Source organism: Armigeres subalbatus, chromosome 3 (genome assembly GCF_024139115.2).
Source record: "Armigeres subalbatus isolate Guangzhou_Male chromosome 3, GZ_Asu_2, whole genome shotgun sequence".
In the NCBI taxonomy this organism is placed as follows: domain Eukaryota; kingdom Metazoa; phylum Arthropoda; class Insecta; order Diptera; family Culicidae; genus Armigeres; species Armigeres subalbatus.
In genome coordinates, this window is record NC_085141.1 from 289,299,162 (window position 1) to 289,314,133 (window position 14,972).

Sequence of the window (14,972 nt, forward strand, 5' to 3'; positions counted from 1 at the left end):
CTTCGTCGAACCAATCGTTCCGTCGACTTCGACCCATATACCCGACGTTTTTCTCCGCTGCGTCGTTAATGGCTGCTTTGACTGTATTCCAACAGTCCTCAAGATGGGCCCCATCGAGCCCCACCTTTCATATACATAAACCCAGCAGAGTCCAAGACGAATCGATTAGTGAGAGAACCGTACAAATCGGTCAACCCGTTCGTGAGTTATATTGTCTCAAAGGAAGTGTAAACTCATTTTTATATATAGAAGATTACAATCCGATTTCAAATCAACTCAGCATCTAGGAAAGAAATCCAATTATTATTGAAGCGATTCCAATTACGAAACGGAAGGGCTTTTTAACGATCACTCTTAATCTGGGGTAAAATGCACCTCCGGGGCAAAACGACCTTTTTGAAGTTTTGGCGGTTTTACAGACATATTTCAAGAATGTTTACTGCTAGATTCGTAGTTCGAGATCCGAACTACATGCGCTGTAGTAAATACTCTTAAAAAATTGCCGAAAATGTCCTCAAAAACGTCAAAGGGTCGTTTTGCCCCGGGGGTGCATATTACCCCAGTTTCCCCTACAAACTTTTTTTTCTTTCGCGGCTTGCCGATTTCCTTGCAAATCGCCATGAGTGTTCTTCTCTCTGAATGTTTTAACAATTTTCTAGAAAACCCGGTTTGGACTTTTCACAATAGGCAAAATACTACAATTATGTTGAATTTTAAAAATACCGTTTAATTCCATTACGTTGACATTTCTACAGATACGAATTCCGACCTCAACTGTTCAGCCGTCTTTTTTGTCTCGTACTTGACTCGACTTGTACTAGACACTAAAGGCGTCCTTACAGTTGAGCTTGAAATGTTTATCTGTAAAGATTCCTGCGTAGTGGAATTAAATGGATTACTACTTGATCTCGTCTAATTACAGAAGAAAACATTCCACAACCTAATTATTCCCAGAGCCTAATTATTTTCTTAGATTCTCTGCTTTTTTTATCGTCGTGTTAAAGCGTCCTCCTTAGAAGAAGATCTTAGAAAGAGTGTGCCATCGAACAAAATTATTAAAGCTGTATTTAGACTTATATTTTGGTTTACAATCAGTTTACAATACAAGTGTTTTTTTCCCTTGGTCACTTCATCTTTGTTCATGCTTGTTTATGTATTTTTTAATGTAATTTGTTAACATCCTAATATACATTTAGGCTCCCAGAGAGCTTCGTTATAATTTTGATTTGTTAATGTGATCATCTAAGCTGCTTATTAATAATTGGGGAACAAATCTCGAATGACTTGCTGGTCGGAGGTCTGGCCACAGAATGTTATCGAAGCCTGAGTCCTTCGTGTAGCATTATGTACCAATCGACTAAGCTCGACGAACTGAGATGATGTCTGTGTGTGTGCGCACCAAAAGTGTAGCTCACTTTTAATGAACTTACTCGCAACAAGTTGCATTCGACGCGGAATCCTGTCCTGTTGGTTCTTACTGAAAATTTGGCAGATCGGGCTATGGGCTCAGAAATTATGGCCAAAATACTTTGTGTTATAAAAAACGCGTAAAAAAGTCTGGCTCACTTTTAATGCACTTTCCCTCGACCGATTTACTCGCAACAAATTGCAATCGACGCGGAATCGTGTCTCATTTTTCTCTATTGAAAATTTGGCAAATTGGGCTATAGGCTTGGAAGTTATGGCCATTTTTCTTTTTTATAAAAAAGCGTGTAAGAAAGCTCATTTTTTTGTTACTTATCCTCATCCGATTTACTTGCAACCAGTTGCATTCGACGGGGAACCCTGTCCCATGGTTATTGAAAATTAGCCAAATCGGATAATAAGTTCTGAAATTATGGCCAAAATATTTTTTTTTGTATGAAAAGCGCGTGAAAAAGTCTAGCTCGTTTTTAATGCACTTACCCTTCACTGATTTACTCGCAATAAGCTACATTCGACACGAAACCTTGTCCCATTGCTTTCTATTGACAATTTGTCAGATCGGATTATGGGCTCAGAAATTATGGTCAAAATGATTTGTGTTATAAAAAAGCGCGTAAAAAAGTCTACCTCACTTTTAATGCACTTACCCTAAATCGGTTTACTCACAACAAATTGCATTGAACGCGGAATCCTGTTCCATCATTTTCTATTGAACATCGGCCACATTGGACTATCACATTAGCTCTTAGTCGTTAGCTGAGATCTGTCCAAGATTGTGTAAGCTACCGAAGTGACGGCTTAAGACTTCTTTGCAGGAGTTTTCAAGCGAGCCGTAGAGTCATTGTTGTCTAAGGGTATCAGAGGTGCAATGGACCGAGCTTTGCAATTCTGATGAATTTCCAAAACGACTTGGCACAGGCTGCGAGAGCGCTGGTCTTGTGAGAAAAATAATTATCTCTGAGGTCCACCATTCTGGCCTTGATAACGAATCTTACGTAGGCAGCCCAGTACGCTGGAACTACCAGCGAGCGGCATCTCGCATACGAATCAAATCTTTACCTGTCGGCTGTTGGTTGCTGTACACAAGCCTGGAAAACACGATGGGATGAATTGGAGCAAGTCGTTGACGTCTTCATATGGCCGGATAACGCTAGGAGTAATTCTTTTCGTTACCGCACCTTTGGACGAACCCCAGTCGGCTCGCTGATAATTTCGCCGGGATAGCGGTCGCCAACTTACGGCGCCCTAGAAGCCATTTTCAATGCTGTAGAGGAAATGCAGGGAGAGGAAGCGGCAGGAATTCGCTGGTGGATGGACCAGATGTTGATTAACTAGTGACTTCGGAAAGGACCGAGGAGGTGGCACTCTGTTCTCGGTTGTAGCGGAGAAAGGACTAGAATCGGCCAACAAAGGTATCAGGTATCAGGTATCAGAACGTCGGCTCCAGGGGCACGTTCACCTCAATTTGGGAGATTTGTGCCATCGCCTTCACAGTTTTTTTCATCACACACCTGACGGAAAAGGAAGTGAACAAAAAGGAAAGAAATTTGGATGGGAGAACAAAGGGAATGTTTGGAAAAGGGCCCTTGAAGAGGGCATACAACGCATAAGCGTACAAGAGCTTATAGCTCCTTACCACAACGAGTTATGAACAAAAAAATAGTCTGAAGGTTCAGGTTTCTGAAGTAAGTGTTTACCAAATATTTGAAAGCGCATTTGTGCATAGACTGGGCAGTTACATATCAGATGATAAGAAGTTCCATAATCGGATTCACAACTATCACAAACAGATGATTCAACGCGTTGAATATTTGCCATGTGATAGTTCAGTCGGCAGTGACCTGACAAGGCCTTGACTAAAACACTGCAATTCTGTTTAGACAGATTAGCTAAATAGCTTGCTACTACCGGAGATGGCTCCCGGATGTACAATTTTGTTTGATGACATGAATCCAGACTACTCCAATGCCAATGGTGCTGAGTGACAGCCCAATAGTTGATCAAAAGCTTCACCCAACACTTGGATATTGGAATAGCTGGCTCTGGATCAATAAAGTCATGCGATGCTCCATTTCGAGCTTACTCATCAGCCAATTCGTTTCCAGCTATGGAAGAATGGCCAGGTACCCATATAAGGTGCAAAATATTAACTGAATTCAGTTCCTGAATTTGAGTTCGACATGCGATTGGCCGAGGCGAAAGCTTTAATAGCTGCTTTGCTATCTGAACAGAAGTATATTGCTTTGCCCATAATGCGTTGCTGCAGTGCAGATTGCACTCCACACATGATGGCAAATACTTCCGCTTGAAAGACAGTGCAGTGTGTACCCAGTGAGTGTGACTGTTCCAATCTCAACTCACGCGAATAGACGTCTGCACCTGCTCTACCTTCGAGGAGGGAGCCGTCAGTGTAACAAACAATGCTGTCTCTCTAAATAGCCAGATGTCCACTTATCCCGCCATGGGAATTGTGTTGAAAATGTTCTATAAGGAAAACTACTAACGTGTGTAAGATCACTTGGAGCAAGGACAAAAATTATGTCCGAATTAACCATAAGCGGTAAGAACGAAGTGTGTGTAGAACTGCGGTTTCCAGGATTCTCTTCCATAAAACCGAGTACCCATAGTCGGTAAGTATACGAAAGTCAAAGAGAACTTCTAAAGCAGCCGTGGGAGGTGAAGAGAACGCACCAGTCATTGCCTTTGAAGATGGCCTAATTTAGGCTGAATTGTTCTCACTTCCCCCTTTTGCCACCACACAAGACATCCATAAGGCAAAATTGGTCGTACAACTGTTATGTAAATCCATTTGATATATTTGGGTTTAAGACCCCAAGTTTTACCAAAGGTTCGTCGGCATTGGCCGAAAGCCATACACGCCTTTTTGATTCTGAACTCAATGTTAGGAGTCCAGGAAAGCATTGAATCCAATATTAGACCCACATACTTTACTTGATCAGTTACATTGAATTCAGAACCAAAAAGATGTAATGGACGAATACCATTGCGATTACGTTTTTCGGTGAAAAGAACAATAGATGTTTTATTCGGATTGACCGAAAGGCCATATTGGCGAAACCAACTTTCAACTACCTGAAGAGCCTTTTTCATCAGGTCGAATAAGGTAGTAATGCACAAACCCACTATCAATGTTAGATAGTCGTCGGCAAATCCAAAGGTAGGAAAACCGCCATTATTGAGTAACCTCAATAGCGTATCTGCAACGAGATTCCACAAAAGTGGAGATAATACTCCCCCTTGAGGGCATCCACAGACACTTAATTTCCTAATCGCTGCTTGACGTAATGTCGAATAGAGATGTAGGTTTTTAAGCATCTGGTGAATCCATTTGGTAATAATATTAGGTAGCCCATGACGACGTGCGGCTTCCAATATTGCATCGAAAGACACGTTGTCGAAAGCACCTTCAATATCTAAGAAAGCACTCAAGCACGATTGCTTTTGAGCGAATGCTTTCTCGATATCGTACACAACCTTGTGTAGAAGAGTCACGGTGGACTTTCCAGATTGGTAAGCATGTTGATTAACATGAAGAGGCATTTCAGAAGAAATGAGATCAGACTGATGGGTCTAAAACTCTTTGCTTCTTCATGCGAAGCACGTCCTCCTTTTGGGATAGATTTTACAGTGACATCCGGCCAGGATATGGGAATATACCCAGTAGCAGAACTGCATACTAAAAGCTTTTTCAAAACATGTTTGATATGCTCAAAACCTCACTGAAGCAGAACGAGATAAATTCCATCCTTCTCTGGAGATTTGTAAGGATCAAAACTGTTAAGTGCATTTTAAATCGGTTCAGTAGTTATGATTCTACGTGCTGGAGCCCAAGACCCATAGCTACATGAAAAGACATCAGGATCATAAGAAGATGTTATATCGACACATCCAGGGAAGTGCGTATCAAATAATTCATCAGAAGAAGTGTAGTCGTCATTTGGCTTGCGAATTTCACCAACTTGGAAATCCTTGGATCTCGCAAGAATTTTATTAAATCGACTGGCTTCACTCAAATTGGAAACATTTGCACAAAGGTTTTTCCAGCCGGATCGTTCAGCAGATCGTAGAGTCTTCTTGTAAGCTTTGCGAGCCAACTTGAAAGAATCCGTCCCTGCTGAATGGCGTCTGTTCCAACTCCTTCTACACTGCTTACTTAGCTTAGCCAAATCGGAATTCCACCAAGGGGTTCCTCTTGAGGTTTTTACAGAACGTAAAGGGCAAGCTTCTTCGAAAGCTTCCACGATGTGCAACGTTGTAGTATCAACTGCATCATTTCCAAGTGTTACGCATTTACGAATTAGAAATTACAATACGATAAAATAATGAATTGAAGCAACACATCTTGAACCGTAATCCGTCTGCCGTGGACGGATTTCAAATCAAAGGATCAAAATCCTTACAGCAAATTTTTTAACTAAATATATTAATTTTACAGACCAATTGACTGAACCACCACTGTAAATAGTTAAATACGTACCTTGAGAAGCGATACCTTTGATTTGTATTCCGCTTATCTTACTTTATTAATCGCAATTTGCAATGAAACCGCACTTAATTTTGATGCAATTATATTCTACACGCATAAAAATGGCACCAGAAACTATGCGTTTGGTGGGTGGCGATTTGTTTTTGATTCATGTTGTTTTAATTTTAAAACCAACTTTTCGACCCACTGGTCTAAAATCTCACTGTCAAGTATATTAACAGGATAAGATAAATTATTTGTAAATTAAATATAATTGAAGTGGACGGATTTCGGTGCTGTACGAATTTCGGTCCCCCACGGTATATGTAGATAAACCATTTATTATAAAACCTGTATCCTCTCCAAAGGTTTGGAGACTGTTATGTCAGTTATTTTTGGCATGTGATCAAGACTTGGGACCGAAACGGATATTTTCCCGACCATTCATATTGTATCTGGTCAAATTTCGTACAGCAATCTGCTGAATAAATAAAGCTTCTTTTTTCAATCATTATCAGCAGCTACTATCAACCCGCTATCATATTGCCAGTTAATTCAAGCCAACAGATTTCTCAAATATTTACCTCCCATTAAACAGTTCATTTGTTAGCACGCCATCACCCCTTGCCGGCAGCCAACGTCATCGTTCACGGGGTTCTCTTTCAGTTAAGGTCACTCCCTGCAACTGCGCTGGGCGCTGGCATAATGATTAATTATCGCTGATAGCATATTTATTCGCCAAAATAATCTGAATATAAAACACGGGAAAGGCCCACAGTAGGACCAGTCAGGGTCCCACCTTCCCCGTCAAAATCCACATTAAGCGAATGTTGTTTATAAACAGGATGGTGGTTGCGCTGGTGGTGGGGCGGATTCAACACTTGAATCTGCTTACCGACCGTCACAAATGAGCAACCTCCTTCAAGCATGAGTGTCCGGGTTCGACCCCAACCAAGATGGTAAAAGATGCGGAAGCGAGGAACGGGGGGGCAAACGAAGGTCTCTACTACACGAATTGGCGACCTACTATGTGATTACCCGAACGGGCTTTCGCGAGTTGCTTGATTACAATTATTGTTGCTCATTGCTGTCCGGGTTATGCTATGTTGTGGTGTTATTTTTTCCTCCAGATGTAGCATACGTTCGCTCGTAGCATATTTGTATGACCCGAGGGTGTGAGAGCTTTTATCGATGGTCGCGCGCAGTTAAGCTGACTCGCTCTATCCCGCTCGCTGGCAAATATTGGCTGTGTCTAATTACCATAATCAGGGCCCTTGTACATCGTGGCCACAGTCGCAATAACAGTCCAACATGTTCATTAGACTAGTTCACATTTTTCGGGTTGAGATTTTCTGGCAGTCTGTATAGATTATTTTATGACATTACCGATTTTCCGAAAAATGGGCATGGATTCTAAAAGAAAATGAATCGCAAAGCGAAAGCTTGTGCGGATTTGGTTTTCCTGAGAATCTCACATTACGAGACGAGCCAGCCTTGGGCTGAAAATCTCGCTAATAAAGACAAAAAAAAGAATATCACATTTATGGAACAGCTTAATATTTATGTGAGAACATACACTATCTGTGGTGTAACACGTCGTAAGATGAGTTCACTCGCGATTTCTACCATGCAGTCGTATCGCGATGCGATAAACGACAGCATAGGTAATGTCTTTGACGGCAGTCGCAGCAAAAGGATGTTGTTTATGGGTTTGTTGTGCCCCTACAATGATCCCATTCATAAAGGCCCACAGCACTGCTGGAGGGTTTAGTTTTGCCAAGTAGGTTTGCATATCTCGTGAACCGTCCCCGACACGAACTCGTGCAGCGAACCGAAGGTGCTATCGTACCGTTTTGTTATGATTGCGAATGAAGGCCAAGGATAGCTTCCGAAAAAGCGCCCCACGAACATCTGGCTCCAGTTTGCCGTCGGAATACTCAGTACCAGATTTTTTTTGGATTCCTTTATGCTTCTGCATTGACCTGTCAGTTAGAAGATATATGGCTTGAAATGAAACTTATCTGGGTCGATTGGTAGGAGATACTCGAGAGCAGAATTGGAAGTATTGAATTAAGCAAAGATATAGTGATGTGATGATGGAATAAAGTGGAAACGGAGGTCAAACTAAATTGATGTTTGCAATGAACAAGGGGAGCTTACGAGAACCGTTGTCAAAAGCAGAGCACCTGACCTGATAGTTATCATTTATAGTTGCACTGAAAATATGAATGGAATTTTTTACCATATAATATTTTGTGTTGATTAAAGCTCAATTAATCAAATTTGAAGTTTGAAAAAACAAAAAAAAATATAAAAATCAATATCAGTTGACGTAGATTAGATAGGTCGTTATTATCACAAAATTACTTCTGAAAGCATTTATGAACATTACCCCTTTGTCATTGCGCCTTCAGTCACTAACATATGTTTTGTCGTTTATTTGGAGACCATAAGACTATCAACCACAAACAGCATTTCCAAAGTATACTTCAATGATTAATGTAAAAATGAATTAGCGTAGACCTCTTTTTGTTGACTTCTATTTGGCACCTTCTTCGAGCTTCCACCCAAATATAGTCCTAGCATAATGATTATAAATGCGAAAGAAATGATGGGGTCGTATTGGCAGTCGTATATTTTAATCGTTTCGCACTTTTTCCAATCGTGGCAAACTCGAGAGAAATCTCACTATTTGGCCTCCTCTGAATCCCTGACCAAAGATGTAACAACAATAATAATAGTGTTTTCAATAATAACAATATACAAACATTGCTGGTCGGTCTGTCGGTGCCGTGGAATTGGAAGTTTTTGGGTCAGCCTGACCACGACGACTTCCTTCAGATGTCGACAACGACGACGGATGAGACCCCGAAAACGAATATAAATTATTTACAAATATAACAATGGGACCCGCGCGGTTGCGTTAAAGATGAAAGCCACGGTCGTGCTACCGGAAGCTGCAGCTGATGCCGGCGCGCCGCGCCGCCAGGAAAAAGTTAACACGGCAACGCTTCTATATAAAGTTATTCACTGCGATGCATTTGGAGAAAGAGGAAACCCCAACAAACAGCACACACACATACGTTTGATTGATTTATATTGCCAATAATTTTAATCATCCGGAGTTGAAGTGGTGGCGGCGTGCCCGACTGCCAGCAGCAGTAGTAGCCGCAAAAGAGGTTGGAATGCTGAAGAATGGCGTGAGACGACGTCGACGATGACGGTGATTGGTCAATTGTGTGAAATCGAAGTATTCTTTGTGGGTCTTGAGCTACAGCGGCTTAAAGGAGTTTCCTTCGACGTAGCCATTCTCCGAGGGACCTGAAATTAGATTGATTATATCATCAATGATAATTGATTTACTTCCAATATAAACGCTGGTAGACCCCATTACCAGGCTGGTCGATCGATTGGACCGCGTTGCGCAATGGCACGCGGGCTAATGTGATTGCACATGTGCAGGCTTAATAGATGTACCTGATAAAAAGCGGTCAACTTGAATGATTGCCTTCATGCCTAATTGATTATCATATATAATGAACTTTTAACATAAATTGAAAATAGCTTCATAAATGGCGGCGTTTACTTTCTGTAGGTCATGTATATTAGGAGTATTGACCCCCTAACAGCTGTTGCAATTTATGGTTCATTCATCTTCTCCACGATTCGTCTTCAATTTCCATTTGCATCACAGATGGGACGGAATGTTTTTCTTTCGCAGACACGAATTGCGCTTTGGTCTTTCACGAGTGTAATCTAGATCGGTGTACTGTGTGGCTGTTTGTTCCTAAAGAACGTTGAATGAACGTATGGTTTCACGACTGTGAACTTTGTACATCAAGTTAGTAGTATTCCATTAAATTCCACTACATATTTGATTGTTACTTCACAGAGTTCGACCTCAACAAATATATTGCCTACAGCGTCTCGTGCTGGGCTAACTATTCGAGTACTGTACACTAGAGACGTCCTTAATGTTGAGGTCGTGCCGAGGGGATGCATGGCCAGGGGGGTGAAATAATAAGCTAGGCCTTTAACGGAGCCTGTGGGGTACCTGGGCACCCTCCACAGTAATTGTCCCTTACCGCGTTATGCTGGGCTCTGGCGTGGTGGACCTCTTTTCCCGAGCAACTCGTGGGACCAAAATGGAAAACCAAGTCAATTCTTCAATTAGTGGTAGTAGTGTAGGCGACAACCCCTTCGCAAGAGGTGGGTTGTTCAGGTCTCCGCCTAGGAGGCCAGAGGCAATAGTCGGCAGCTCAGTGCGCAGCGCCAGCGTGGGTCACTCAACCTTCCTCTCGGCTATAAAAACGCCGGAAGGGGTTATTGACGGCCCATGGCTTGTGAAGGCGATGAACCGCAAACGCGATGGGCTTTCGGCCTTCGAGGTGGCGACGGAACAGCTGGACGCCATCATCGACTTTGCGTCATCGAAGCATAATATCATCAAGGACCTCAAGAGGAGCTTGCAGAAACTTCGAAAGTCGATGCTGGACGCCAAGCTGGAGAGGGCGGTCGGGACGGCCAAGTGTAAACCCGTGAAATCGGTGGAGTCGAGGTCTACCCAGACTGAGGCCCAAGGATTCGCGGACTCGGGCAAGGTCGAGTCGACCGAAGGCGTGCCAGCTAAGACGGTGGTGCCAAAGTCTACCCAGACTGAGGCTCAAGTATTTGCGGGTACGTCGGGGTGACTACTCCAACGGAGCAGACACAAAAACAGGGGAGACAGTCTCCAGGGGATGAGCTCCCTGGGGGCCGCTCCAAAACGCGGAGGGTTACTACCCCGAACAAGGGTAGTGGGGCTGGGAAGCTGAACCCCGGTCAGGTACCTCCAAAACCGGGGGAGGAAGGACCTGGAAAGGTCCGTCCACTCAGGCAAGACGGTGGTAAGGGATTACGGCAGGCTGAAAGTTCTCAGCCGCACCAGACCAGGGAAATAGAGGGGAATGACGCCTCCTGGACCCTGGTCAAGAACAAGAGGAAACCGAAGATGTCAAGGGCCGAAAAGAAGGCCCAGGCGAATGAGGGTAGCAAGAAGTCTAGGGTAGGCGCCAATCGCTCCAGGGGCGATGCCCTAGTCATCACGGCGGACGAGGCTAAGTACTCGGATGTTTTGAAGGCGATGAGGTGACGTCAAGCTCGGTGAACTCGGCGCCGACGTACGTCGAATAAGACGTACCCGGATGGGCGAGATGATACTCGAGCTGAAGCGGGGCGTCTCGCAAGAGGGCGCCGCCTACAAGAAGTTGGCGGAGGAGGTCCTAGGCGAGACGGTCAAGGTGAGGGCACTCACGACGGAGGTGAATCTAAGGGTTAAAGACCTGGACGAGATCACTGAAGTCGAAGAGCTCGTCACGGCACTGCGGCGACAGTGTGAAGTGGAGACGCCCACCGCAGCCGTTCGGCTACGGAAAGGTCCGGCAGGGACGCAGGTAGCATTGGTTCGGCTATCTGCAGCGGACGCCTCCAAGGTAGTCAATTTAGGGAGCGTCAAGGTGGGATGGTCGGTGTGCCCTGTGGGCATATACGAGCAACCCGAAGTTTGCTTCAAGTGCCTGGAACCGGGGCACAAGCAATGGGACTGCAAAGGCCCTGACAGAAGCAAGCTCTGCTGACGCTGCGGATTAGAGGGATATAAGGCACAATGCTGCACGAACCCTCCCAATTGTTTGATTTGTTCCAGCAAAGCTGCAAACAGTAAGAACCCCGGGGGGTTCGAAGTGCCTGGCGTTTAAGCGTGCTGCAAAATCAAAGTGCAGGTAAAGCAGCTGGCTTGCTCGGCTTCGCCCGAGTGTTTGGTGTGCGCAGGTTTAGAGGAAACGGCGGAACACGTGTTGTTCGTGTGCTCACGTTTTCGCGCAATGCGTGACCACATGCTTGCCACATGTGGTCTGGACACTACCCCGGACAACCTAGTTCGGAGGATGTGTAAAGACGAAGTTGGCTGGAACGCCGTTTTATCGGCTATCGCCCAAATCGTCTCGGAGCTACACAGAAGGTGGCGCGTGGACTCAAGGATGGCTAGTTCAGGCGCAAATAAGAAGTGGTCCAAGGGATCGGAGTCGGCTTCATGGGTCATACCGGTGGTCATGCTCTGTGGTCGAACTCGATCCTTTTATCGAACAAGTGGCCGCGCGAAGAACAACATGGTATCGTCGCTTTCGCGGCGTCGGTCAACCGGGCGGGTTCCGAGCCCGAGGACGGAAAGGGGTCCTCGTCAAGGCTGGGGCAGGCGTAGGCCTCGCGTCGGCAAGTCCCTCTGTGTGCTGGCGAATAGGCCCTATCGCAGAAAGGTCAATTTGGGGTGCACGCGGCATCACCATTCTTGATACCAGTCGTGCAGAGGGAAGCAGGCGCGAAGTCGACCCTGCCCACCTTCCGAGGACATAGGGCGTGGTAAGGCCACCTGGAAAGCCGGCAATGCGCTGGCACGATACCATGGTGTTCTTCTAAAAAAGCGAGTCACGATGTTCGATGCTGCAAGGATACGCAGCTAACCTCGAGGGTGCGTCGTGCTCTGGCTCCCCTTTGAAGCATTACTTTCTGGTTGTACCGAAGGGACGATGGGCTTGGCGGCAATGGAAACGGTTTAGCTGGTCGGGGATGCAGCCCTGCCTCCCTCATTGGAGGTGGCCCCTAACCCAGCACTTCCTGGTCAACCCAGGATGTCTGTTGAGCAGATTTCCCCTCCATTGTTTAGGAAGAAAAAAAAAATGTTGAGATCGAAATAGAAAAGGTTACGATTAAGATGTGGAACTGAATGGAATAGTATGTTGATACATCGGGGACATATATTGGGAATAAACTTAAAATCTTTAAATAGTCCATGAGATTAAAATCATGCGTATGTTAAGTTTATTAATTTCTTTTAAAAAATCATCGCAGAAGTTTTTGTGTTCTCCATAGTTAAAAACAGTAAATTGGCGTTGTTGACATAGAAGACTTACTCGCGCTTAGGCACATAGGGGCGTCACAGCATTGATCGATTTCTCTTCATCGATGTTTTTTATCAATGCAGCGAACTTAAACAATTTACCTTAGATTTTATGATGTTGTGAAAACTCATATGTGAATATGTACATTATGTGGAAGATATTGATTTGGAAAATGTATTGGAGGTAACCACTTTTGCGAGTGATTTGACTATGCGTCCAATTTGGGAATCTCGAGCTCTTTCAGTAGCCGCTAGGTTGCGAAGGCCGACGGAGGTCCTTCGTAGCTTAGTTGGTTAAAGCACCAGTCTACCGTACTGTAGGGTCATGGGTTCGAGTCCCATCGAAGGGAAAGTGGTTACCTCCAATACATTTTCCAAATCAATATCTTCCACTTAATGAACATATTCACAAATGAGTTTTCAGAACATTGTAAATAATGTCCAAGTCGGGTGGCTTAATCCCCGGAAATAGGCAATTAGCTTTGATTGAACTGAACCTGAGTTGCGTGCTATTGCCTACGCAATGCGGTCGGGTCTGAGCTTGACGACCGACTGGCAAATAGCTTACACAACCTAACTTAATCAATACAGTTGCTGATGAAGAGAAGAAGGGAATCTCGAGCTCATTCAGTAGCCACTAGGTTGCGAAGGCCGACGGAGGTCCTTCGTAGCTTAGTTGATTAAAGCACCAGAAATTCCGCATCATAGTTCCTCCGGAAGTTTCTCCATGATCTCTTTCTAAACATCATCTACGATTTCCTCCGGGAGTTCCTCCAGGAATCCCTCCGAAAGTTCCTCCAGGAATTTCTCCGGAAGTTCCTCCAGGAATTCCTCCGTAAGTTCCTCCAGGAATTTCTCCGGAAGTTCCTCCAGGGATTCCTCCGGAATTTCCTCCTGGAATTCCTCCGTAAGTTCCTCCAGGAATTCCTCCGGAAGTTCCTCCAGGAATTACGAAAGTAGTCCTGGAGGAACTTCCGGAGGAATTCCTGGAGGAACTTCTGGAAGAATTCCTGGAGGAACTTCCGGAGGAATTCCAGGAGGAACTTCCGGAGGAATTCCTGGAGGAACTTCAAGGATTTCCTTCGGAAGATCTTCCAGAAATTCCTTCGGAAGATCTTCCAGAAATTCCTTCGGAAGTTGCTCTAGGAACTCCTTCGGAAGTTTCTCCAGCAATACCTTCGCAAGTTCCTCCAGGAATTCCATCAGAAGTTCTTCCAGGAATTCCATCGGATATTCCTCCAGGAATTCCTTTGAAAGTTCCTCCGGAATTCCTTCGCAAGTTCCTCCAGGAATTCCATCAGAAGTTCTTCCAGGAATTTCATCGGATATTCCGAATTGATCATGATTGCGGATGTTCCGGATCTTTCTCGTTTTATGATATGAATATTTTTTTGTGAATTTTGATACAGGGGTCAGTTTTTCAATTGTCTAGATGGGCACTTGGAGAAAAGGAAGGAATTTGAAACGGAGCCATCCTCAGGTCCAACCTAGGGACCTTCCAGAAGTAAGGTTTATTGTAATATGATAACAGATTAAAACTAAATAGAACAGAATACTTAAAACTAGGACATCAAAAACCGATAAAATATTGGTCGGTTATGAAACTGTTCTAATAAACACAAGACGCTGCATAAAGTGTTACAGCCCAAGCAGCACACATGTTGTAAACAAGTTTATATTACTCATATACGACCTAATTCAGTCATATATGTGTTACAGCAACCAAATCGGTCTATTTTGTGCTGCTAGGGAGGGTTATCATCTATCCGAAACCCAGTCCTCTCCTTCAGAATAAAAATCCAGCTAGTCTACTGGATTTGTAAAACACAGGATCGATAAAGGGATGTTGAACGGTTTCCTAAGCTCTGATTGGTGATGTTTCTATAGTTTTAACGTTGAATGAAGTGTAAGACGAATTATGCGCTGATCCCCGGGGTAAATAAACGCCAATATAAGTGAGGCCTATCATTCAACTGTTTCGCTCTAACGCCTGTGTTTGGCTAATCATTAACATACTGAAGAAACGCTGAACTTCCTGGACTACAGTCCGGACAATATGGCAGATATAAACGCCTCTTGAAGCTAGAGAGCCTTTTCAATGCTTCGGGAAAAAAACGTTCGATTGCA

General features: G+C 44.2%; 1 non-coding gene across 1 annotated transcript; it reads left to right on the top strand.

Annotated features, from left to right (window-relative positions):
- Window positions 1–13,120: 13,120 nt before the first annotated feature.
- Window positions 13,121–13,196, top strand: Trnag-acc (transfer RNA glycine (anticodon ACC)). Its single transcript has one exon. It is a non-coding gene; the product is annotated as a tRNA-Gly (tRNA).
- Window positions 13,197–14,972: the final 1,776 nt, after the last annotated feature.